The sequence below is a fragment of the Notamacropus eugenii genome, chromosome 1 (genome assembly GCF_028372415.1).
Source record: "Notamacropus eugenii isolate mMacEug1 chromosome 1, mMacEug1.pri_v2, whole genome shotgun sequence".
NCBI lineage: Eukaryota > Metazoa > Chordata > Mammalia > Diprotodontia > Macropodidae > Notamacropus > Notamacropus eugenii.
Window position 1 is genome coordinate 207,940,264 of NC_092872.1, and position 25,750 is coordinate 207,966,013.

A 25,750-nucleotide genomic window follows, 5' to 3' on the forward strand; every position below is an offset into this window, starting at 1 on the left:
ATAGCTTTGATTTCTTCTGAAAAGTACCTATTCATATACTTTGACCATTTATCAACTTATCACTCTCATAAATTTGACTCAGTTCTCTGTATATTGAAGAAATGAGCCTTTATCAGAGAAGCTTGCTATAAAATTTCTTACTTCTCCTGATTTTGACTGCGTTGGTTTTGTTTGTGCAGAATTTTTTTAATGTAGTCAAAATTATTCATTTTACTTCCCATGATCCTCTCTATCCCTAGTCATAAATGTGTCCCTTAGTCATAGTTCTGATAGGTAAAATTCTCTTTGTTCTCCTAATTTGCTTATAATATCACTCTTTGTGTCTAAATCATTACCTGTTTTGACCTTACTTTGATATGTAATGTGACATGTTGATCTATACCTAGTTTCTTCCAAACTGCTTTCTAGTTTTCCCAGCATTTTTGTCAGATAGTGAATTCTTGTCCCCAAAGCTTGGATCTTTGCTTTTATCAAACACTAGATTACTATGGTTATTTACTACTGTGTATTACATACCTAATCTATTCCACTGATGCACCACTCTATTTTTTAGCCAGTACCAAATTGTTTTCATGACTACTACTTTGTAGGTTTGAGATTTGTTATGGTGAGACTGTCTTCCTTCACATTTTTTTTTATTGATGCCCTTAATATTCTTGACCTTTTTCCTCTTCCAGGTGAATTTTGTTATTTTTTTCTAGCTCTATAAAGTAATTTTTTTGGTAGCTCAATTACCAAAGGCACTGAATAAGTAAATTAATTTTGGTAGAATTGTCATTTTTATAATATTGGCTCAACCAAACCATGAGCGGTTAGTATTTTTCCAGTTGTTTAGATCTGTCTTAATTTGTGTGAAAACTGTTTTGTAATTGTGTCTTCGTATAGTTCCTGAGTTGTCTTAGCAGGTAGACTCCCAAATATTTTATGTTGTTTGCAATTATTTTAAATGGAATTTCTCTATCTCTTTCTGCTGGACTTAATTGATAATATATTAAAAATGCTGATGATTTATATGGTTTTATTTTATATCCTAGATCACCTAGGTGGCACAGTGGATAGAGTGTGGGGCCTGAATTCAAGAAGAATCATCTTCTGAGTTCAAATCTGGCCTCAGATACTTATTAGCAGTGTGACCCTGGGAAAAATCATTTAACCCTGTTTACCTCCTTATCTGTAAAATAAACTGAAGAAGGAAATGGCAAACCACTCCAGTATCTTTGCCAAGATATACAATACCATCATATGATCTGCAAAGATTGATAGTTTGGTTTCCTGATTGTCCATCCTAATTCCTTCATTTTCTTTTACTTGTCTATTGCTAACATTTCTAGTACAGTATTGAATAACAATGGTGATGATAGGCATCCTTGCTTCATCCCTGACTTTACTGTGAAGGCCTCTACTTTATCTCTATTACAGATAATGCTTGCTGATGAGTTTAGATAGATACTACAGACATCCCTTGACACTCATGTGTTTCACATTCTCAGTTTTGGTTATTCATACATTAGTTGTCAGTAGTTAAATGGAAATTTTTGGAGATTCGTGGCAAACTGAAAAATCACAGATGGTGTGCTTATGTAAAGAAGACCAAAGATTTTTTTTCTAGGTCACAGATGCATAAATAATACATATTATCAAACCATTTGGCATTTACTATCATAAGGGTACATGCCTAAGTTTATTATAAATAGTTAAATTTTGTTTAAAATTTCATTCCACAAAAGAGCTGCAGGTTACTCACTCTTCTTGGGAATACCTCCTCTTTGTCTTTCTACCACCCAGACTCAGTCATGTGATTTTCCTCAGTCAGTGATCTTGTATCTTACAATTTTTGTAGGAGAAGGGAATCCATGAAGCAGTTGCTACAGCTGCACTAGCAGCTGCAAAAGACTCTGCATGAGATACTAATTTTTCTCTTATAGAAACTGCAGCATTTTTATGGGTCCAGAATGTTGTTTTGTTTTGTGTGCTAAATAAAGATGATAAGAATTATTAAAAATAAAGGTTTGGGGTGACGCTTAGAGTTATTCATGGTTTTTCACATTTGTGGGGGTCCTTTAGCCCTAACCCTGTCAGTGTCAGTAGATGGCTGTACTTATCATTTTAAGGAAAGCTCCATTTATTCCTATACTTTCTAGTATTTTTAGTAAGAATGAGTATTGTAGTTTGTCAAAAGCTTTTTTTGCATCTGTTGAGATATTCATGATTTTTGTTATTGATATGATCAGTTATGCTGATAGTTTTCCTGATATTGAATCAGCCTTACATTCATGGTATAAATCCCACCTGGTCATAGAGTATTATCTTTGTGATATGTTGCTGCAATCTCCTTGCTAGTATTTTATTTAAAAATTTTATCACTATTCATTAGAAAATTGGTTTATAGTTTTCTTTATCTGTTTTTCTTCTTCCTGATTTAGGTATCAGCACCATATTTGTGTCATAAAAGAATTTGGTAGGATTCCTTCTTTCCCTGTTTTCCCACATAGTTTATGTAGTATTAAAATTAGTTGTTCTTTAAATGTTTGGTAAAATTCACTTGTGAATTCATCTGGTCCTGGGCATTTTCACTTAGGGAGGTCATTGATGGCTTATTCAATTTCTTTTTCTAAGATACGATTATTTATTCTATTTCCTTTTCTGTTAATTTGGGAAACTTACAGTTCTTTTAAATGTTCATCCATTTCACTTAGACTGTCAAATTTATTGGCATATAATTGGACAAAATAACTTCTAATAATTGCTTTAATTTCATTTTCATTGGTGATATAGTCACTATTTTCATTTTTTGGTACTGATAGTTTGATTTTCTTCTTTTTTTAAATTCAAGTTAATCAGTGGTTTATCTATTTTATTGTTTTGTTCCCCATAAAACAAGCTCTTAGTTTTATTAGTTCAATGATGTTTTGTTTTGTTTTTGTACTTTTAATTTTATTAATCTCTCTTTTAATTTTTAGGATTTCCAATTTGGTGTTTAACTGGGAATTTTTAATTTGTCCTATTTTTAGTTTTTTTAGTCACATGCCCAATTCATTAAGCTGCTCTTTCTTTGTTTTATTAATGTAAGTATTTAGAGATATAAATTTTACTCTGACTATTGCTTTGGGTACATCCTATAAATTTTGGTATGTTGTCTCATTATTATCATCCTCTTTGATGAAATTATTTATTGCTTCTTTGATTTGTTCTTTGATCCATTCATTACTTGGGATTATATTACTTAATTTCCTATTAATTTTTGATCTATGTTTTCATGGTCTGTTATTGAATGTAATTTTTATTTGCATTATGGTCTGAAAAGGATCCATATTATATTTCTGCTTTTTCTGTATTTGGTTGTGAGATTTTTATGTCATATACATGGTCAGTTTTGGTAAAGGTGCCCTGTATAGCTAAGAATAATGTATACGTCTTTTCATTTCCATTCAGTTATCTCCAAAGGTCTCTCATTTGTAATTTTTCTAAAATTCTTCCTCTCCTCTCCTCCCCTCCCCTCCCTGATCTGCAATCAGCATATTGTGCAAGTTGAGTGAGGGAGGGCTGTGCAAGGTCACCAGCCTCACTTTCTCCTCCTGGGTCATCTGGATCCAGTGATCAGATATTCATCAGGATGACTGGAGATGGCCCAAGATGCAATGGGAGACCCTGGCCCTTTTAGGCTCCTTGAAGGCAGATACGATTTCATTTCTGTCTTTGTATCCTCAGCACCTAGCACAATGCCTAACACATAGTGGGTGCTTAATAAGTGATTGTTGAATTGAAATTAATTGAAGAACAGGAACTCTTGTCCAGCATCACAGAACTGTATTGATAATGCATTTTTTTTGCTTCTTAATGGGAAGATCTTTCCCATCCATTAGTGGACTTATGTGTCCTGTTTAAATCACCTAGATTTGGGACCCCAAAGTACAATGCCTCTAATTTGTTCCAGGATTTATGGCCATTTAGGTTGTAAGGTCAATGATCCTGGAAGGGTGGAGTATAATGGCAAGCAAAGTAGGATCTTTTGCTGTTTTTGTTTTAGTGTAATCAAGTGCCTCTGATTGAATCTTGCCTTTGATTGAATTTATCAAGAGTCTTTAACTAGAAACAGTATATGTATTTGTATTGTTAATTATTTTAATGTGATTAAAGATTTTGCCCACCCATTAATGGGCCTGAGCATTAAGCCTGTTGTTTGATTAGGGAAGATTTGTAGGAAGGTCTATACTTTTTGTTAATGAAGCACTGGTTCTCAAAGGTTGGGATGCCCTCTGACTCTGAAAAGTGTATAAAGACTCTGAGGTGAGGTTTTAGTTTGGGGCTTAGTTTTTAGAAGAAGGTTTGTGTACCAGATGAGACTCTGGGAAATTGCTGAGCAGCCTTCTGGCTTTGAAAACTCAGATGTTGGTGCTTCTCTCTCTGGTTACCATGTATGTATCATGTATGTATATGGTCAGACAGTTATCTGTCTGTTGATCTGTGATGTATGTATTGCTTATGGTCAGGCAGCTGGAAGCACTGTGTGTTGATCTTTATTTCTCTCTATTTTCTCTGAAGTTCAGGGTGCTGACTTTTCCCCCTAAACTAAGTGAATGATATATGAGCTAGATTAAAGTGATTTTTGACCCCCAAAAGTTGCCTTTCCTTTTAGAAAAGCAGCAGGCCCTCCTGTGTATGTCGGGGTGCTTGCTTTTACAAGAACTAAGACAGGATAATGCTGTAGCAACCAAGAGAGAAGAAAGTTTCAAGACGGATGAATTATCAGTAGATAACACAGAGACGTCCAGAAAAATCAGTGTTCTTTGCCCTAGAAATTAGCTTTGTTGGAAGAGAAGAAAAGGGTAAACATAAACAAAATATCACTTTTCTGGGTTCGACAACACCATGAATGGAGACTGGCTATTAGAGACTATTGGGCAGTTTCTAATAAAAACATTTAAATAAATAAACAGCTTTTAAAATTTCACTCAAAGCTTCTCTAACATCAGTACATTATACTCTTAAAGAGATAAATGGCTGTTGTTAGCTGGTGATGGCTATAAAAAGAGGCATATGCCATGTGAGGCATGTGTTCTGTACACAACACAGACATGATATTTGGAGTGTTGGCCATGGAAGTGTGCCGTGCCTCTTAGGGAAACTAGCAAACCTATTCCAGTTCCTCATGGTGCTAGACACCTGGTGCCATTTAGATAGCACCTGTTTTCTGCTGTTCAGTCTCTCACTCATCATCATCTACACATTTTTATCAGTGAGACTCAGGCACGTTTGAAATTCTGGATTGGACCCAGGTCTCTGTTATCTTTTATAGTCTCAAAAATTAGTGTGAAAAGTATGAGAGTCACTTTACATTTTTCATAGACTCTTCTCTGTCATATGCTCAGGAATAACTCTTTGATACATTCTCTACTCTGGGAAAAAATTTATAGACACACTAACTATTGTATTTACAAACTAGGAGATTAAATGCAAAACAAGTGTAATATGGGGTCAAATAGGAAAATAAATCTCAGTTATTTCTTTTACCCATCTGTTATAAGAATTTGCAGTAAGGTCTCTGATGTTTGCTCCCTTTCTGATCCTAAGCAAGTCATTATATCTCTGTGCCTTGGGCAGTTTCCAGGATTTATCTACTGACTTGATTGAGGGAGTTTCCCACTTGAGGAATTTCCCAAGTTGAGGTGATCACAGAGCCTTTGTATTTTCCTGTGTATGATTTTATAGAATTGTGTTGCATTGACAGTGTTTTTATTTGAACAGTTATTAAACTGTATTCCATATTTCTAACTGTATTTATCAAGATTCTTTTCATTAACCTAGTTGTTTATTGAGAATCTACCATACAAATAGCAAAGAATACAAAAGAAATATAGAACAAAGTCTTTGGCTTCCAAGGGCATACTGCTTGTATTTAGGAGATATAGGGTAGAGGAAGCTCTTAAAATCTTTTTTTAATGGAAAATTTACAGAAAAACAATGAAAAGAATCTCAGAATGAGAAGACATTGACGAGTTGCAATTTGTACCAGTGGAGAAAGTAACTACACAAGTGGGTTGACAAAAGCATTGATGACTTCGCTCTTTTATGTCCATGATATCTTTGTCTCTTTGTGTTTTCCTTTTATGGTTTCCCTAGCTTGTCTAGACCTTTGACTATAGTCTCCAGGGGGCTCAGTTCAGAAATACTAATACTTTGTATTTCGGTAGTGCTTTGCAATATAATGTTTCTATTAATGTAGCACTTTATAGACACAGTATCCTAAATGCATTATTTCATATGATTATCGTAAAAACTCTGCTTAATAGTTTTGCAAACAATTAACTCCCCAAGTATTTATTTGTTTACTGAGTGGAGTATCTACTGAAGGCAGTGCAGATTCAAAGACAAAAATGAAGTAAACATAAGATACTTGAAGGCAGGAACTGTCTTAAAGACAATGTGGACACATCTAAGTATATACCAAATATATACAAAATAAATCCAAGGTAAATTTCAGAGTGACACAAGTATCAACTGGAATGAATCATTAAAGTAATGCCAGAGTAGTTGAGAGAACTTTGAATTTTAGGGGGAGAAGTTTGGACTTATTCAAATAGAAGAAAGAACAGTCATAGATTTCCATATGATACATAATTTTTCCAGTGCTTAGCACAATGCCTGGTGTGTATTAGAAACTTAAGAAATGCTTCTTGACTTGTTGATTTAATTATAATGAAAGCGATATTTTCAGAAAATTAATCTGGGCACTGTAATAAAAGGGTAAATTGGAGTTGGGAGAGATTGGAAGCAGTTAGATAAATTAGGAGGCTATTGTAATCCATGATGTGATAAAAGATAGAATTAGAATGGAAAGGAATTGGAAAATTTTGAATGATATATTGGAGAAGGAGGGTGCACACCAGTAAAAGTGACTCTAAGGCTTTATTTCTGGTGCACCATACATGTGCAGACTCCAGTGGCTCTCTATTCCCTCCAGGATCAAATACAAAATGCTCTGTTTGGCATTCAAAGCCCTTTATAAGCTAGCCCCCTCCTACCTTTCCAGTCTTCTCACACCTTACTTCACAAACGTACTCTTCCATCTAGTGACATAAGGCTCCTGGCAGTTCCACAAACACACAGTCCATCTCTCAGCTTTAGGCTTTTTCTCTAGCTGCCCCTCATGCTTGGAATGCTCTCCACCCTCAACTCTGGCCACTGACCTCCCTGGCTTTCTTTGAATCTCAGGTAAAATACTCTTTTATAGGAATCCTTCCCCAACCCCGTTTAATTTTAGTATCTTCCCTCTCTTAAATATTTCCTACTTATTCTATGTATGTAGTTTTCTTTATATATATTTGTTTGTGTGTTGTCTCCCCATTAGGCTGAAAGCTCCTTGTGTATACTCCTTGTTTATACCCAGCTCTCATCACAATGCCTGGCATATAATAGGAGCTTAATAAATGCTTATTAATTGAATTAATGAATGTAAAAGGATTGCTCATAAGTATGAAATAAAGCTTATAAATAATAAAAGGCAGAATGTTGTGTATAATAATGAAGATAAAGAATAACAGCAATGTTGAAATACATATAAAATATCTTTGACCTTTCTAAATATATACTTTTTAAAATAGCAGAATGATATTTACCAAGTTTTATACATGACAACAGAAACTACCTTCTTGTTTGGGGATTTTTGTACTCAGGAGAATTCCATGTGTGGAATTCTGTGTCTGTGATTATGGAATCTCAAAGCTGTTAAAAAGTTAAAAAGCTTGAAATTGAGTCCCGTATTTTATAACGTATGGATTAGTTACATATAACCTAAATGTAGTGCAATAAAAGTAACTTGGTTATGAGATCAGTGGCAACCTGGAAGAAAAGCTTCTTATTTTTTATTTTTTAAATTATTTTTTTCAATTACCAAGCAATGTTTTTCCCTCCATCCCCTCTTCCAAATAAAATCCTTGTAACCAATATTCAGTCAAGCAAAACAAATTTCCATATTGCTTACAGCCAAAAAATGTGAGTCATTCTGCATAGAGATCATTATTTCTAAAGAATCCATAAAACAAAAGTTCTAATTTATACTGAAATACCAACTTTTATATCCTTCTTAGAACTGAAAATTCACGTTAATCAAATAACTAAACATTCATTTCAACTGTGGAAAAGAAATTCATAAAATCTTTCCTTAACTCACAGCATGAAAAGTAACAGCACATAATTTTTCTCCTGTAGGCCAAATGAAAATAGTAATACAGAGCATCAGATTTAGGTGCTGAAATTCGTAATAATCCACCAGAACTGGGTAGTAGATAATAGACTCTAGAGCTGAAAAATTCTTTAACATAGTGACTCACAAATCTTTAATCCTTGAGTTCCACATATATTTTAGCGACTGTTAGTGAGAAACATTTTTTAAGTTTAGGGGTGAGGGAATTTCATTATAATTAATCTCATATAATTAGTCCCAATTCTTGATATAATGTGAACCTGAATTCATCAAATTACTTCTCTTCCTCTGACTTTTTTATATTTTTTTATCCTTAGTATTAGGGACAAATAAGAAAATTTTAAAAATTAAATATATGGTTTAACTTTATGTGAACTGGTAATTTTCAGTGCTAAAATCTACTCTTTGGCATAGGATTTATCAGCATTAGGCAATAAACTAAATTTGATCCAGGTATGTTCTAGTAGGTTCTGCAAGACTCAATTTTTTACCTTCTACCAGATCTGCAAACTTTCAGAAGCTTAACTGAGTAATCAGTTCTCCCAAACCTGATAGTATGCAACCAACCAATTAGTACCTGTTGCCCCTTGGTTAGAGTTTCAGGTTTCTTTCCTCCTTCTTGGGATATCAGGCCACATCCAGCTGCAACAGCTGTAGTGTCCTTAATTTCAAAATATGCCCTCTCGTTGCAGCTGCAGTCTTTCAGAGGAGATGGGATGGTGATCTCTCACCACCCTGTCCTCCACGGACTCTTCTCACACCAGGATCCAGATTGCTGAAGCTGGCCATGGTGAGGCCGGATTTGACATATAGACAGACCTCCGCCTTGATCTCCAGTTGTCAGGGCAACTGCAGCATTATCTGTAAGTATTTAAGCAGGGAGCGTACAACTTGAAACCCTCTCTGTTCTCCCAGGTTCACCATCACTAATTCCCAGGTGGAATGGGAAAGTAGCCCTGCCCAAGTGTTACACGGGAGCTTTTTGTGTGTCTTTGGGACAGAAAATGAAGACAGGTGGGAAGCCAAAGCTGCTTTGTGCCAGTCAAGAGAAAACAGTTTTGTTTATTATTCTTTTTCCCTGTGCTGTAAGTCTTTGTCTCTATTCTGGCATGGGAAAAAGGACAGTCGATAATCTATTCTCCATGGAAAAGACTTGGCGATGGTTCTGTTACCTCCGTTGAATTACCATTTGTTTTGCCTGTTGGTGATTAAGCCACAATCTCTTCCTCTCTGCCTCTCTGCCTGGAAATGGAGATGGTGAAAATAAAATTGACCTACAAAGTTCTAGTAGGAATGATGATCACCTCATGCTACTGCCACCATTCCTGTCCCCCACCACACAAAGTACTAGGATGGGAATTGGGGGGTGTCTTATCCCTATAAATCATTGAATTTTAGATATGTAAGGGACTTTAAAAGGGACTTAATCTAGCTTCCACATTTTTATAGTGCACTGGAGTACATGTCAGCACCTCTGTCCAGTTCTAAGGTCTTTTGCCAGCTAACTGTGGAACTTTGGGCAAGTCACTTAACCTTGCTTTGCTTGGTTAACCTCGATTTGCTTGCTCTCATCTCTGAAAGATTTTGAAAAAGTTGAGCTCACTGATCTTGAAATTCTAGTTCGTAACATTCTATAAATTTCTGTGAAATTTGCCTCAGACAAGCCAGATCCACAGCTGGCCAGTAGCAGAGCTAGCTTTTTCCCATCCATTCTAGTACTACAGACTCTTTCCTTGGCCTGTAGGTCAGTTCATCCAAAGTTGGTATGTGGGGGGAATGGAATTAACTCCACCTCCAGACTTGGATATTATAGGGTAAGAAAAGGCTCTATAGCTAGCTCATCTGATTGTCACAGCCATCCTGGGAGATGTTATTACAGTACAGATATTATACTAGTGATACAGATAAGGAAACTGAGATTCAGGGACTTTAGTGAATTTCTTAAGTCCACATAGCTAGTAAATATCAGGGGTGGGATCTGAACCCAGATGATTTCTACAAAGGCTTAGCATACAGCATTTTGAGTAAGTATTGAATGAATGACATTGTGATTTAGATAATCTTTATAGGGGAATCTCCAATCTATTAAAAAGCTATTTTAAAATTTTATTTTGTCAAAATGAGCTTATAAAAATGTTTCATATAAGTAAAACACAATCCTTAATGAAAGGCCTGCAACAACACAAATAGTCGTCCTCCTTGTCCAGTACCTCTACTACTGAATCTATCTATCTGTCCCTGAATCTCCCCTCTTGCCTTGAAGCTGCGGGATTCACGGTGCTCTCTGCATTTGCCACATAGTTGGCTTCACATCTGCCTGCCCCATGTTTGCTCCCACTTTCCTATTGCCATTGAGTCCATCTTTCTCTCTCTTCTGCTACCATCCTGTGGAGTAGCATGTAGATGTCTCTCCCTCATAGGGGCAGAGAAAAGGATCTAAGCTTTGGGATCACAGAATCTTTGAATTGAAGGCACCTTAGAGGTCAACAGATGACATCTCCCCCCTCCTTAGTACCCTGGCCCTGAATCCCCTTCTCTTCTCTCTCTTCAGAGACAGTGGAGAGTTCCTCTCAGATCCTTCACTTAAGGAAGGCACTCAGGCCGTGTCTTCATTTCCTACATGACTGAACTGGACTTCGTCATGCCCTTTGGGTCCTATTCTACTTTTAGCTTCTTTTTGTGTGTTGTCTCCCGCCATTGGGTTGTGAGCTCCTCAAGGGCAGGGATTGTCTTTTTTTTTTTTTTTTTCCATATCCCCAGCATGTTTGTTGACTGACTGATTTGATACAGAAGACCCCTCTACGCCATCCCTACCAGGTGGTCATGAAGCATCTGTGCAAGCATGTCTAATGACAAAAGAACTCACTACCTCACAAAACAGACCATTCTATTCTTGGACAGTTCTAATTATCTAAAAATTCTTCCTTACATTGAGCCAACATCTATTAGAGTTGTATCATTGCTCTCCTGAGCAGCCTAATAAAAGTGTAATATCTTTTCCATATGACAGGCCTTTATCTGTTTTAAAACAGCTATTAACTCTCCCCAACACTCCATTCACCACCCTAACATTTTCCTCTCTGGGTTAAACATCCTCATTTATTTCAACCACCCAGTATAGAAAAGTTTCCAGACCCCATACCAAAGGGTTAAAGTTGGACAGAGCCTGTGAGGGCATCTATCTATCCTAGGTACTCTCTTTTGGACATATTCCAATTTGTCAGTGCTTTCTACTTTTTGAAAAAGTATCTTTAAAAAAAACAGACTTTTGGAATATTGTACTGACACTCCAAATGTGGTCTGAGCAGCTCAGAATGAAGGAAGGCTATTATCCCTTGATTTAGATCCTATGCTTCTGTTAATTTGGTCTAATATATTAGGTATTTAGCAGCCAAGTCATGTTGTTGGCTTATATAAATAGTTTAAATTTACATAGTAAAATTTAAATATGAAGAATTGTGCTCCTAAGAGATTGGAGGACCCTTGCTGTCCAGTAAAAGAACTCTAGGAAAGTCTCCATTGGGGCTTTTTTCACCATTTGTCCTTACTATTGACAAAGTTTTGGAAAATGCTCAGTCAAAGCTGTGTGTGTGTGTGTCTGTGTGTGTCTGTGTGTGTCTGTGTGTGTCTGTGTGTCTCTGTGTGTCTGTCTGTCTCTACTGGGCTACTTGTTTGATGACTGGTTCTCTGTATTCCTTAGGGGGATTACAATCAGATTGTCAAAACAGTCTTATGAATAATCTTCCTAGTTCTTTGACAGTTATCCAAATGTGTTCCCTCACAGATTTAATATCTAACAACCTAATTCCAAAATATAACTTAAATAAATTCTGTCTGCATGATACAATAGAACTAATAGCTCTGGTTGGCAGAGTTGTTGAAGACTTAATCAATCATTTTGTAGAAATTAAGTGACTTGCCTAGGCCATATAGCTCATTAATGGTAAGGCTAGGACCAGAACCTAGGTCTTCTGGCTCTCCTTCCATCCACTACCTTCCTCCCAGGGGAGGGATTCATTCTGGTCTCCAAAAATAAAGGTTAAAATGAAGGTAACAACAGTAGTCCATGTGCTCTAATACCTCTTTAATGTGAGTACACTGCTTGTTGTACTGATTAATGATATTTTTATGTTTTATCCTTTGGTTAAAAAAATTCTGATCCATTTGTCTAACACATTAATATTTGCTTTAGTGAACTGAATACACCTCATCTTTCTCAAAAGCAGTGAGGAAGCTAGAAAAGCCTATATTTTTCACTATTGTCAGTGAACTTTTCATTCCCATGTTCCAGGAGAGCAAAATTTAATATGATCTGCCTCTTGCCTAATGTATTTGAAGGTAATTTGTTAGGATCTTAAATAGTTTGCATCCTTCTTGCTATTTTTGTCTCTGTGTAAGTGTTTAATATCTTTATAGTGTTCATCTTTAGTGGTCTCACCTAATTTCCACCTTTTGTGACTATCTTAAATGTCCTTCAGCTTCTTAGTTCTACGTGTCACCAAATTAATCTTATTACCTGTCTTGTACCCTCACCAAAAGAACCTCAAGTCTTTATGTCCATTTCAGCAATTAATTATATTTGTTTTAAAACATAAATTTCAAAAGACTGCATCAAATAGCATCATTTAGTCCCTTTGAAAAAGAAATCAAAACACTAATTCTAATAGGGTAATGAGAAACACATCATAGTGTTCTATATTTGTTTAATGTGCCTTAATTGTTTTCTCATGAATAAAATCACAGAATCATGACATTTTAGAGCTTGAAGGACCTCCAAGGCAGTTATAGTGCAAACCAGAGCTCAAAAGGATCATCCCGGAGAAGCTGTGATCCAGCCTCTGCTTGAAGAAACCTTCCAGGAGGGAGGACATCTTTTACCTCCTGAGGTAGGCCATTCTCCTTTGGGGCAGCTCCAAATTGAGAGGAAGTTTTTCTTTGTGTAAAACTAAATCTTTCTCTTTGCAGTTTTTCCCCTCACTCCTGTTTGTGTCACACAGAACAAACTTGATACATTTTGCAAATGACAGTCTTTCAAATTCTTGGAGCCAGTTAGGATGTTCACCTCCTGAGCCTTCTGGTCTATAGATTAAGCATCTCCCTTTGGACATTATGTATACATACACACACACACATGCACACGCACACGCACACACACACACACACACATCATGCTGTCCAGACTCATCATCCTGGCTCTCTGGCTGCTTGTCAATGCCTATCCCAAAATGTGGTTGCCCAGAATGAGATGGAATCCTCCAGTTTCTTTGGGCCTGGCACAGAGGGCAGTAACCCTATCACCTTCCTTGTTCTGGGCACTGTTCTCCCCACCTTGGATGATATCAGCAGTTGTATAGCTATTGGCTGCACTGTTGTTGAGTCACTGAGCTTGTGTAGTCTATTTAAAAACAAACAACAGTTATCTTTTTCACAAGAACTGTTGGCCATCATTCATTCATTCAACCTATTAAGTATTTATTACATGCCAGGCACTGTGTGAGGTACTTGGGATACAAAGATGGAAACACAAGGCCCTGCCTACAAAAAGTTATGCCCTAATGAGGGGAAATAACATAGTTAAGGAAATTTTAAAATATGTCAAAAGTAAGTTTAATCGAATTTTTGACAAGTGGGGGAATGAGAAGGACACTAGCAAGTGGGCATCAGGGTAAAAATTGAATAGATGAATTGTGTCTTTAAGGAAGGTAGGATTCTTTTTGAGGGCTGGAGGGACTCCTTATTCAAATAAACATGGATGGAGGAAATGAACTGTCAGGTACAGCCAGTTTGGCTGGAATGTGGAGTGTGTAAAGAAGATAATGAACTGAGAAAGGTAGGCTGGATCTAAACTGTGAGGGGTTTTAAACGAGTAGAAACTCGTGTTTAATCCTGGAGATAGTTGGGAGCCATTGGAGAAGGAGAATGGTGCACAGGCAGACCTGTGCTTAGGAATGGCACTTTATCGGCTTTGTGGAACACAGAATCAGAGAAGGAGATTTAAAATAGGGAAATGTTAAGTGGCTATTGCATGTGTCCAGGCTAGAGGCAAAGAGGGCCTGAACCAGGGCCTCAAGCCCACATGTGGCTCTCTAGGTCCTCAAGTGCAACCCTTTGGCTGAATCTAAACTCACAGAACAAATCCCTAAAAGGTTCCCCAGCTCTGAACCTAAACCAAGATGCAATTGGAGGAAAAAAGGGGATGGATGCAGGAAGCGTTATGGAGATAGAGTTGACAGGATGTGACTACAAGTTAGATATAGCATTCTATAGGAGAGGGAAGACTCAGAGATTATACCTAGCTTGTGAGCCTGGGTGATGGGGAAGATGGAAGTGCCCTGAACAGAAATGAGGAAGTTAAGAAGCAAGGAAGATTTAGGGAAAACATAATGAGCCCTGCTTTGGTAGTGTTGAGTTTAAGTTCCAACATTCACTTGGAAATGTCCAATAGGCTTCATCCATACTGTTTTTTGGTAGTTAATTCAGTTTCAGACAAACATTTATGAATGTCAAGTACTGTACTAAGAGGTGGGAAGGTGAAGAAAGACAAAAACTGTCCCCTGACTCAAGGAAGTCAAAGTACAACTGCATACACCTGAGATCCTGGCAGTACAAATGAGGGATAAACTCAGAGGGAAGGGGCTCCAAAGACTTGTGGGAAGTAGGGTTTTAACTGAAACTTGAAGGTGTAGCAATAAGGACCCCGACATACACAGGAGGGTCTGCTGTACAGGTTCTTAGATCTGCTTTTCTAAAAGGAAAACCACTTTTGAGGGGTCAACAATCACTTTAATTAAGCACATATATCATTCACTTAGTTCAGGGGAAAAAAAGTCAGCACTCTGAACCTCCGATAAAATACAAAGAAATAATAATCCACAGAGAGTGCTTCCAACTGTCTGACTGTAAGCAATACCTACATCACAGATCAACAGACAGATCCAACTGTCTGACCATTACATACATACACAGTTACCAGAGAGAGAAGCACCAACATCTGGGTTTTCAAAGTCATGGGGCTCCTTAGCAGCTTCCCAGAGTCTCCTCTGGTCAAACAAACAATTCCAATGAGTAAGCCCCAAAGTAAAACCTCACCTCAGAGTATTTATACACTTTTCAGAGCCAGAGGGCTCTTGAACCAATGCCTTGAGAACCAATGCCTCATTAGAAAAATAACAAAAGGTACTCAAGACCTATTAATGGATGGTAAAGATCTAATTAACATTACACAGGGAAGCCTGGAGGGAGAGATGAGAAAGGAGCAAATTCCTAGCATGAGGGACAGCCAGGGAAATTGTGTGGAGTTGGGATACTGAATGTTGTGGAACAGCAAGAATTATTAAGCACCACTATTATCCTCAGTACAATTTTAGGCTTCAAGGAAAAAGATAGAAAATGAAGCATAACCTAAATTCAAGAATCTTATGTTTTACTGGGGAAAACAATGTATACTTACAATAAAATGGGAGCACTGACAATTGAGGGGCAAGGGATCTAAGGATTCCAGTCATCAAAGGTGAGGAGAGGAAGAACATTCTGTGCATAGTAGATACCATCTGTTAAGACACAGGGGTGGTATATGGAATATCATGTATCTACAGCAAGTAGACCAGTTTGACTAAAATATAGAGTATGGAATGAGAAATAATGTGATATTCTAGTTAATTCCTTAAGTCCCAATGTAGGATTTTACAGCTACTCCTTTTAAATTGAAACTTATTATAATCAATCCATCATTCGATCTTAATGAGATCTTCTTTGGTTCTCCCTCTTTAATTCTCTTTCTTGGATTTGGGATATCTAAAATTTTGATATGTACAGCTTCATATAAGTCATTGATGAAAATGTTGAACAACCTTGGGTCAAAGAGAAAAGATCCCTAAGGCACTCAACCACAGGCTTTCCTGAAAGTTGTTGTCCTATTAATTATTACCCTTTGGATCTAGTCATTAAACTGGTTTTAAGTACATCTAACTATATCATCAAGCCCACATTTTATTTAAAAGGGTAAGAGATCTGCTTTCAAATGCTTAGCTAAAATTCAGGTTTACTCTTATCTAATGTACATTTTACTTATGTACTATTTTCATAACCCTGTTCTAAAAGGAAAGAAAAGAGGTCAGTCTGGGCTTACCAGTTTTTGATGATCCTAGACTGGCTTCTTTTGATCACCATTTCCTTTTTAATATGTTGAATAATCATCCCTTTGGGAACACATTCTAGAACTTTGGTAGTGGGGACGGTAGTAGGAGGAGGAAGAGAAGGAGGAGTACAGCTTTCTATGGTGCCTTAAGGTTTGCACAGCACTTGATATTATACCTTGTCTCATTCAGCTCTCAAATCAAGAATCTAAATGAAGTGCAGTGGACTTTGTTCTTCCCTGTTTTGGAAAATGTGTGTAGAATTGCTTTTCTCCAGGCTTGCTACTTCTCTTTTCTTCTCTTCCCCACAGATCTGCTAAAGGCTCAGCCCCTGTCCAGTTCTTTTAGAACTCTGGAGTTGGTGGCCCAGGTCTGGTATCTTGAATTCACTGAGAGGGCTAGGTGCCCTCTTATTAATGCCTCACTTATCTTGGGTTTTAATTTCTTGATGTTTCTTGATCACCATCTTTCTTGGCAGAAATTAAGCAGAATGAGAGTTGAATAGTTCTGCCGTCTCTTTTTTTTCTATTACTGAGGTTCATACGGCAGTAATCAAGTAAATGCTTCTTTACAAGATAAGCTCCTTGAAGACAGGAGCTGTTTACCCTTTGGTATTTGTATCATCGTTGATTACCTAAGAGTCACTTATCAAAGGCTGGTTGGTTGATTGATTGATTTCTTATCCTTTTATAAGAAAATCTATGAAAATCTTGTTGCATCTCTTGGAGTATGGACAGTGATTCAAAAACCTTTGTTTACTCTTGCCTTTTACCATTTCTCCACTTATTTTAATCTATACCCCATGTTTAATGGGGCAGTTAGGAGGCATAGTGGATAGGGTGGATAGATATTTGGCCTCGAGTCAGGAAGATTCCTCTTCCTGAGTTCAAATCCAGACTCAGGCACTTACTAGCTGTGTGACCCTAGGCAAGTCACTTAATCCTCTTTGCCTCATTTTCCTCAACTATAAAAAAAGCTGGAGAAGGAATTGGCAAACCACTCCAGTATCTCTGCCAAGATCCAAATGGGATCATGAAGAGTCAGACATAATTGAAAAAATGACTAAAGAACAACATATATTATGATACATAATCGATAAATACTTAGATACTTTTTGAGGTAATTATATTTAAGTAAATAACACAAAAATTTATTGGCAACTGCCCTTTCATAGTCCAGAAGGTTGATGACAAAAAAATTACATGGGCTTTTGAACCACAGAATGCTGGATTTTTTTGCTTCACATTTATAAATAAACGTTTATTACATAAATAAACATTGCATAGTACAAACCCTGCACTTCCCACTTCTATGCTTTTGCTTATGAAGTTGTCTATGCCTGGAATGTCCTCCCTCACTATTTCTTCTTGTTGAATTCCTCCTCATTATAGCCCAATTCAAATGCTTCTTCCTCTCTTAAGGCTTCTCAATGCTTCCTCTGAATTGCTTTAGCTGTTCTCATCATTGAACCTCACACTGAATTGTTTGGTGCCTCTCTAATGCATCAGAATATATTATTGTGTATTAGTTATTTTCTGTCTTATCCCCTTATTATTTAAACTCTGCATCTCCTCTAGAGCTTAGCATTGTGCTCTGCAAACAGTAGTTACTCAATAAATGTTTGTTTAATTGAACTGGACAAAAGGGAAAAGTTAACATTTAGATATTGGAAAGTTAGGCACAATTTACAGGTCAGAGGTCATATGGACCGCCCTTGTCTTAGAATTAATAAAGGAATTTTTAAAATGGTGATAACCTTGTTGAAATTTAACATTTGCTTTTGAATCCCTGAATATTTGGGAAGGAAGACTAAACTGTAGAGAACCAAAATAAAAGTGCCACATGCATTTCTTATCTATTGAATGTGCTTATTATACTGCATTTCTGTCATTTCTCCACTGTGCTCTTTCTTACCCCTCATCTCCATCAGGGGCATCCCCAGGCCTTGGCCCTTCTAAGGTATGGCTATCCCCTAGAACTGTGTTCCTCTAATCACTTCACTCCTTCAGGTATCCATACTGGCTTGACCCACTGCTGGCCTACAAAGCTATTTTCCAATTTGAGCCGCTCTGCCCCATGTTTGTTTCAGCTTCATTCCTTGCTGCTAGCTGTCATGGACGTAGCTTTGTCCATGCAGCTCTCCCACTTGACTTACTTGTCCTGCCTTTTTACATAGAATTTCTTACACAAGCAAGTGCTGTATGGCCCTTCCTTCACCAGTCCCTGTCTTCAAAATTCACATTCCCTAGGAAGCATTCTTTAATACCATGATGGAAATCATTATTTCAGAATTTCTTCATTTACCAATCAGTGATTATTCACTGGGGAATTATTATTTATAGAGCATCTAGAAATGTACTGGATCAAGCACTGGGCCTGGAGTCAGGAAGATCTGAGTTCAAATGTGGTCTTAGACATTTACTATATGACCCTGGGCAAGTCATTTCATCCTGTTTGTCTCAGTTTCCTCATCTGTAAAATGAGCTGGGGAAGGAAATGGCAAACCACTCCATTATCTATGCCAGGAAAACCCCAAATTGGGTCATGAAGAGTTGGACATGACTGAAATGACTGAACAGTATCCACAACAACAGTTATTTATTACAGGCATGCTATATTCAAACACACATACAGTATCAAAGATACATACAGTATAAATTAGAGACAATTTCAGAGGGAAGGCAGGATCAGGAAAGGCTTCTTGCAGAAGATGAGAATGTAGCTGAGACTCGAAGGAAGCAAGGGAAACCAGGAAGGATGAAGAAGTAGAGTATTTCAGGCAGGAAATGCCTGGATAGCTAGCTAGTGGAAATGAATGGAGGAAGCAAGGAAACCAATCAGCAGGTGATTACAATAGACCATGTGTGAGGTGATGAGGAGTCTGTACCAGGGTGGTGGCATTATTAGAAGAAAAAAGGGGGCACATATAAGAAATGTTTCAAAGTTAGAATTAATAGGACTTGACAACAGATTGGATTATAGTGGGGAAAATGTGACAAAGGGGATGACACAGAGGTTGTAAGCTTGGGTGACTGAGGGTGGTTGTGCCCTCCACAGAAATAGGAAAGTTAGGAAGAAGGGAAGGTTTGAAGGGGGAAATCATCAGTTCAGTTTTGGACATGTTGAGTTTAAGGAGTCTGTGAGACATCCCATTCGAGATGTCCAGTAGGCAGTGGGAGATGCAAGACTGGGGGTCCACTGGCACAAAAAAACCAAGATAGATAAGAATATCAAAGAGAAGAGGATGATTAACAGTTTCAAAGCCTTCAGAGAGGTCTAGAAGGATAAGTAAGAATTAGGAAAAGGCCATTAGATTTAGCAAGTAAGAAATCATTGGTAACATTTTAGAATCAGCTGGTGGCATAATAGATAGAGGGCTGGGGCTGGAGTCAGGAAGACCTGTGGTCAAATCAGGCTTCAGATGCTACTTAATCCTGGACAAAAAACTTAATCTGTTTGCCTCAGTTTTCTCAACTGTGGAACAGGGATATTAATAGCACCTATTTCACAGAGTTGTTATGAGGCTCAAATGAGATAATATTTATAAAAAACACACAGCACATTGCCTGGCTCTTCGGCACTATATAAACACTTATTCAGCCTTCCTCCACTTTGGAGACAGCAGTTTCCACTGAAGGATGAAGTTGAAGTCAGACTGCATTGTTAAGAGTAGGAGAAGAGAAAGTGGAGGCACATCTTGTAGATGGCTTTCTCAGTGACATCTTGTGGGGTAGATGGATCAAGAGAAAGTTTTTTGCGATTGTGGGGTGGGAGGGGACTTGAGCTCTGTGTGTGTATGTGTACAGCAGAAAAAGTTGCATATCTTGTTTTACTCAACAAAATAAGAGCATTATTGATTAGGTATAAGGTCTTTTCCAGCTCTAAACATTTATGAAGTACTGATTTTTATATAGTGGATTTGCTTAATATTAGGACTTTTTAAAAAATCTGAACCTGTGATTTCATCTGCTTTAATATGGATCTCCCTCTTCTAATACTTAGCAGCAACTCATCTTTAACTTTCAGTCTTAGCCGGTTATGGTTAAATGATTTCCCTTGTCACACAGCTAATACATATCAGAGAAGCCAGGACTTGAACCCAGGCCTTCTTCACTCTATCCCCTACATGCTGCCTCTCAACATAAGGAATCCCTATACTGAGTTACATATAATTGCATGCTGCTTTATGACTAATTTTTGTCAATATGTTTTAAGCATAGACAGTGTAAGCAGGGAAAGTGTTTTCTACTTTATTTGTGTGCTTTCTTCCACTTATCACTCTCACTCATTCCCTCAATACTTGGTATAGGGCTATACAGTATACTTGGTATACAGTACACAATGGGCACTTTATTCACTCAACAAACATTTAATCAGCATTTACTATATGCCACGGCACTGTGTTAGACTAAAGGAAAAGAAAGATACAGGTGCAAAGGTTACTGTCAAGGCATTTATAATTTTATGGGGGAGGAAGAATAGTAAACAAATAACCCAGTCTAGTGAGTACTAAGCATTGAACTGCTGAAGTTTGATGAGATAACTGGAGAGGAGATTCTCTTCCCCAAAGGAAGGGAAATGGTTAGGGAAGGCTTCATTGAAGAGGTGGTAGAGAAAATGTGTGTGTTCGTCCTTCGTTGCCAAAGAAGACCATGCCATCAGAGAAATGATGACATGACTTGCACTTGACTTTGTTTTGAGTGAGGGAGGGCTGTGCAGGTCACCAGCCTCACTTCTCCTCCAGAACCATCTGAATCGAGTGACCAGATATTCATCAGGATGACTGGAGATGACCCAGGATAAAGCAGTTGGGGTTAAGTGACTTGCCCAAGGTCACACAGCTAGTGAGTGTCAAGTGTCCAAGTGTCTGAGGTGAGATTTGAACTCAGGTCCTCCTGACTCCTGCACTGGTGCTCTATCCACTCTACCATCTAGCTACCACTGCCACCCCTCCCTCCCCCATAGAAGAGTGTTTGAAAGAAAGTAGGGGGAGGTCTTCCATAGATACTGCTGATGGAGAAGAGGAAGAAGCAGAGGCAGGTAAGGCCATTTTAGGCTTTTAGCAAGCTAAGCATGGAGGTGGCAGAGGGCAGAATGAGAACTGGGATTAGAGAGGTTAGCCCAAGTTAGCTATGACATTTGCAAGGGTATGTGAAGAGAAGCAGTGTTAAATAAGATTGAAAAATAGGCTGGGGCTTAAAGTCCAAGGTTATTCTTTGTTCAATAGCCAGTGAAGATTTTTGAGTAGGGGAGGGAGATAGGAAGATGACTCAGGCATTAGACCAGAGGCAGGAGTGGTGGAGGAGCCACTTGTAATAGTATAGATGAGAAAGAAGAGGGCCTGAACAAAGGTAGTTACAATTGAGGGGGAACTGAAAGTTGAGAGGAAGAAAGAAATAAAAGAGATAATGTAGAGGAGGAATGGATAGATTTGGCAACTAATTGGAGAGGAAGAAATTAAGAGGACCCCAGGGTTATCAGCCTGGATGGCCATGAAGATGGTGGGTGTCATCAACAGAAATAGAAAAATGGGAGGAGCAGGTTTTAGGGGCAAGATAAAGAGTTGTTTGAGGTGCTGTTGTATCCTCTAAGTGAAGATATCCAGACAGCTATCAGAGAAGTGGAACTGGTGGAGTTGGGGATGGAAATAAAATCTGGAAGTCATTTTCATAGAGGTAAAGGATGATACAGTGGATGAGATCACCATAAGAAAGCTAGTCAGAGAGCAGAGTTGAGTACAGAATTTTTCAAGACTTCCATGTTGAAGGGGTAGAAATAAGTTGAGCCAGCAAAGCAGACTGGAAGGGGGTATTGACAGGAGAAGGTTGTCCTTTATCAGGGCCATGTGACTTGAATTCATCAATAAAATGGCAACTAGATGCTTTTACTTAACTCCTTTCTTAGCTTGGCCATCAATTTTGTTACCCACATCTTTTCTGTCATTTCCTGTCCAAAGAGGACTTTAGGGGGGAATAATTGCACAACTCTGCATTGGCTTTTTTGTCCGCTGTTTTCATCCCATTTATCTCAAGCACAGTTTCTATCCGTTCTTTTATCTTCTCTTTCTCATAGTTTAGTTTCAAACAAACAGTTCTTGCCCCCCTTTGGTTCCTTGCCTGCCTCAGCTCATTTGGAGTTTTAGTACCACTGACACAATTCTAACAGTAACAGTACTTGCTTTCTACATATGTATCCTCTCTTACCTGACAACCTGGTACAATGTGTGCTTAATTTGGACTTCAAATCCCAGATTTGCCACTTACTGTTTGTGTGACCTTAAGCAATGCTCCTAATTTCTCTGCGCCACAGTTTTTATTCATCCATAAAGTAAGGCAGTTGGACTGGATGATTTCAGGTCTCATGATCCTTTGAACTATGTAAGAATGTTTGTTGTATCATTTAAAATAAGGCAATAGGGACTCACAGTGTGAATTGTCACAGAGAAGTTAAAGAGGATAATTGCAGAAAAAAAGAAGCTGCTAGATTTAGTAAAGTAGTCATTCAGAATTTGGGGAAAACCAAGTGGTAAAGAGAAACCAGATTTTAAGGTTGTGAGCAAAGAAGTGTAGACTAATCTTTCTAGATTTGTGGCAGTGAAAAGGAGGAAAGAGAAAGATAATATTTAGAAGGGATTGAAGGGAAGGATTTTGAGGGTTGAGGAGAGGGGTGAGGATAGGGATCCATGCCTGTTGGCAGGCTAAGTGGAGACTACTCTTTTCTTTAAGTTTGGCCATGAAGCGGGAAGGGAGCAAGTAATAGCTTGAGGGAAACAGGTACCTAGAAGTTATTGGTGTTATGGTTGTGTATTGGGGGGAAGGGCAAATTTTCCATATGTGTAGGCTGAGGAAAAGCTGAGCCAGTAAAAAGTGAAGGATTGCTTGTGAGTCCAAAGTGATACTAATGAGCAGGGCAGGGACATGAAGGAGAAAGGTGCTAATAGGTCTCTTATGCTTTAATTTTTTAGGGGGGGGGGGGGCCAGAAGCTTCATCTTGATTTGTTAACCATTCTTTCCTTAGAAGTATACCTTTTGCAAAAGGAATCCTTGGTTCATATTATTGGAAGGTAATGCCATATGTACTCCTCCCCCCCAAAAAAGTTAACTTCTTCTGACCTTTTCTCACCATGCTATTTTCTCATGAAAGCAATTTGTCTATATTGATCCAAAGTCATTCAGTCTGTTTGGACAATATATAAATATGAATTGGACTTGTAAAATATATCAAGAAAATGGGAAAGCATCCATATATTTTGTGTATTTTTCAATACATATAGCTCTGCTGTGAATGATAATTTCTTAAAGTTGGCATGCTGCCATGTGTGTTATGACTTATTGTAATGGGAATCGCTTCCATTACATATTTTAAATGCGCTGGAAATAAGATGACTCTTCTTATATTGGTTTGTTTATTCTCAGAGATTAAAGAAACCTGCAGTCAAGTTCTTCAAGCATAAAGTCGTTTACCTAGCCTGTTTTCCCAGCTCATCATGATTGGTGTAACTTATTGAAGCTGATCACAGTTTAGCAAACTGGCAGATAAGAGATTTATGAAGGGTTCCCATTAGGATTAGTAAAGTATGATTGGTGAAAGTTGTTTTTGATGTGGAATGCTCTTTTGGTGTTACAACAGATTGCATTTGCTTTCTTTTCCCTTCTTCCCTCTCCTCCGGCCCCCTCCACCACAAATGTAAATATAGAAAGAACAATTCAAACTCTGCTCCTTCCTTTTAGTCATATGGGTTAGATTGAAGACAGAAATTAAGCTTTAAAGACACATACAAATTTTATTTAATTGTTAAGAGCCACTTCAGGCCCTAGCAACATTTTTGTCTCCTTCCCCCACACATATACATCCACACTCAGTAACTGAGGGAAGAATGATAATAATTGACTTTCACATATTGATTATGGAGGGTTTTATTGAGCACCTGCAAATGCTTCATAACATTTGTCTCATTTGGTCCTCACAACAGTGCTGGGAGGTAGGTGCAGCTACTGTCTCCATTTTACAAATGAGAAAACAGGTAAATCACCTGGTCAGGGTTATTACAGCTAGTAAGTGTCTAAAGCCAAATTTGAACTGGGTGTTTATGACTCCTGGCCCATTTCTCTTACCTATTGTGCCACCAGTCCCTGCCCTCTAAGTATAGATGATGTCTGGATGTATGTGTATGTATAGATATACATACATGTTATGTAATATAGTTATATAATCTATCTAGATCTATGTCACCTATCTATAACTTCATGCATGTGATGAGGTCAGGGAACCATAATGTTGAGGTTTGGGGTACTCAGGACTCCAAAATACCGACATGCCGGATCCTGCCAATTGAAATCAGCTTAAGCCTTTCAGCCAAAGTAAAACAAAGTTTATTAAAGATTTGCCATATAGGGCTGGCTCTTAAGGAGCCTAAGCATTTGTGATGCTTTCATTGACAAACGTGTCAGATAGAATCTCAGCTAGACAGAATCAGAGCTGGACTGAATCTGAATTCCTTCATGGAGGCGAGATGGAACTTATATACAGAAAGATCATGGGAAAGATCTAGAGGTGGTCCTTTAGTCTTCGAGGAGGGTCTAAGGAAGATTTTGATGAGTCTGGGGTGACTAGTGATGTAATCAAGGGTGGGAAACAGCTGGAGGCAATTGGGAGGTATCAGACAATGGAGGGCTGGGGTGGGAAGCAGGTGGGGCAATCCAGAGGTAACTGACAATGGAGGGCCAGGCTAGGTTAAGGGTAACATATTTGAGTATGAAAGGTCAGATTAAATGGGAAGATTCAAGGGCAGTTCAAGGAGGTTCCTAGAGTCTGTACCCCATCATATCTGTAGATCACATACTAATATATAATTACATGAATCTATAGATATGTCTGATTATAAAATCCATTTAGGGAGTTCTGACAGCTAAGGGGAAACAAAAGACCCTAGAAATGGGTGTCCCTTCAGCAGAGCTTTGAAGGAAACCAGAAATTCTAAGAGGCAGAGCTTTTGAAGAAGGAACATATATGTCCTGTGTGTGAGGAACCTCACACTACACTGTAGAGGTCCTGAAGGAGGAATTAATGTATAGCAAGATTGGAAAGACAGGCTGGTGAAGGGCTCCAAATATCAAATGGATTTATTTATGTTTGATCCTACAGGTTAATTGAGAGCCATCTGAATTTATTGAGCAGAGAAGCGATGTGCTTAGATCCGTTCTTTAGGAATCTCACTAAGGTTGACAAAGCAAGTTATATACTTTATGGTAATATACATTCTTATTTGAAACATAAAACAACCTTGTGTAGTAGGTAATGTCTTTCTCATTTTACAGCCAAGGAAACTAACTTTCGAAGACCTGCTCCATGAAGCTTGTTCCGTTGGAGGTCCAATCTGTACCCAAGATTTCTCTAGACTCCAGCTAACTGG

The 25,750-nt window shown here is 38.0% G+C and overlaps 1 protein-coding gene across 3 annotated transcripts in view; it reads left to right on the forward strand.

The window, feature by feature from the left end:
* Positions 1–25,750, forward strand: part of PCGF5 (polycomb group ring finger 5) — a 140,373-nt gene that overhangs the window by 46,203 nt on the left and 68,420 nt on the right. For 2 of the 3 annotated variants that reach the window (XM_072625091.1, XM_072625113.1), the window contains exons 3-4: positions 8,896–9,066; positions 12,947–13,089. The gene's annotated coding sequence lies outside the window, so the exon portion shown is untranslated. The remainder of the gene's footprint in view (positions 1–8,895; positions 9,067–12,946; positions 13,090–25,750) is intronic. The other variant, XM_072625118.1, reaches the window with a different exon arrangement.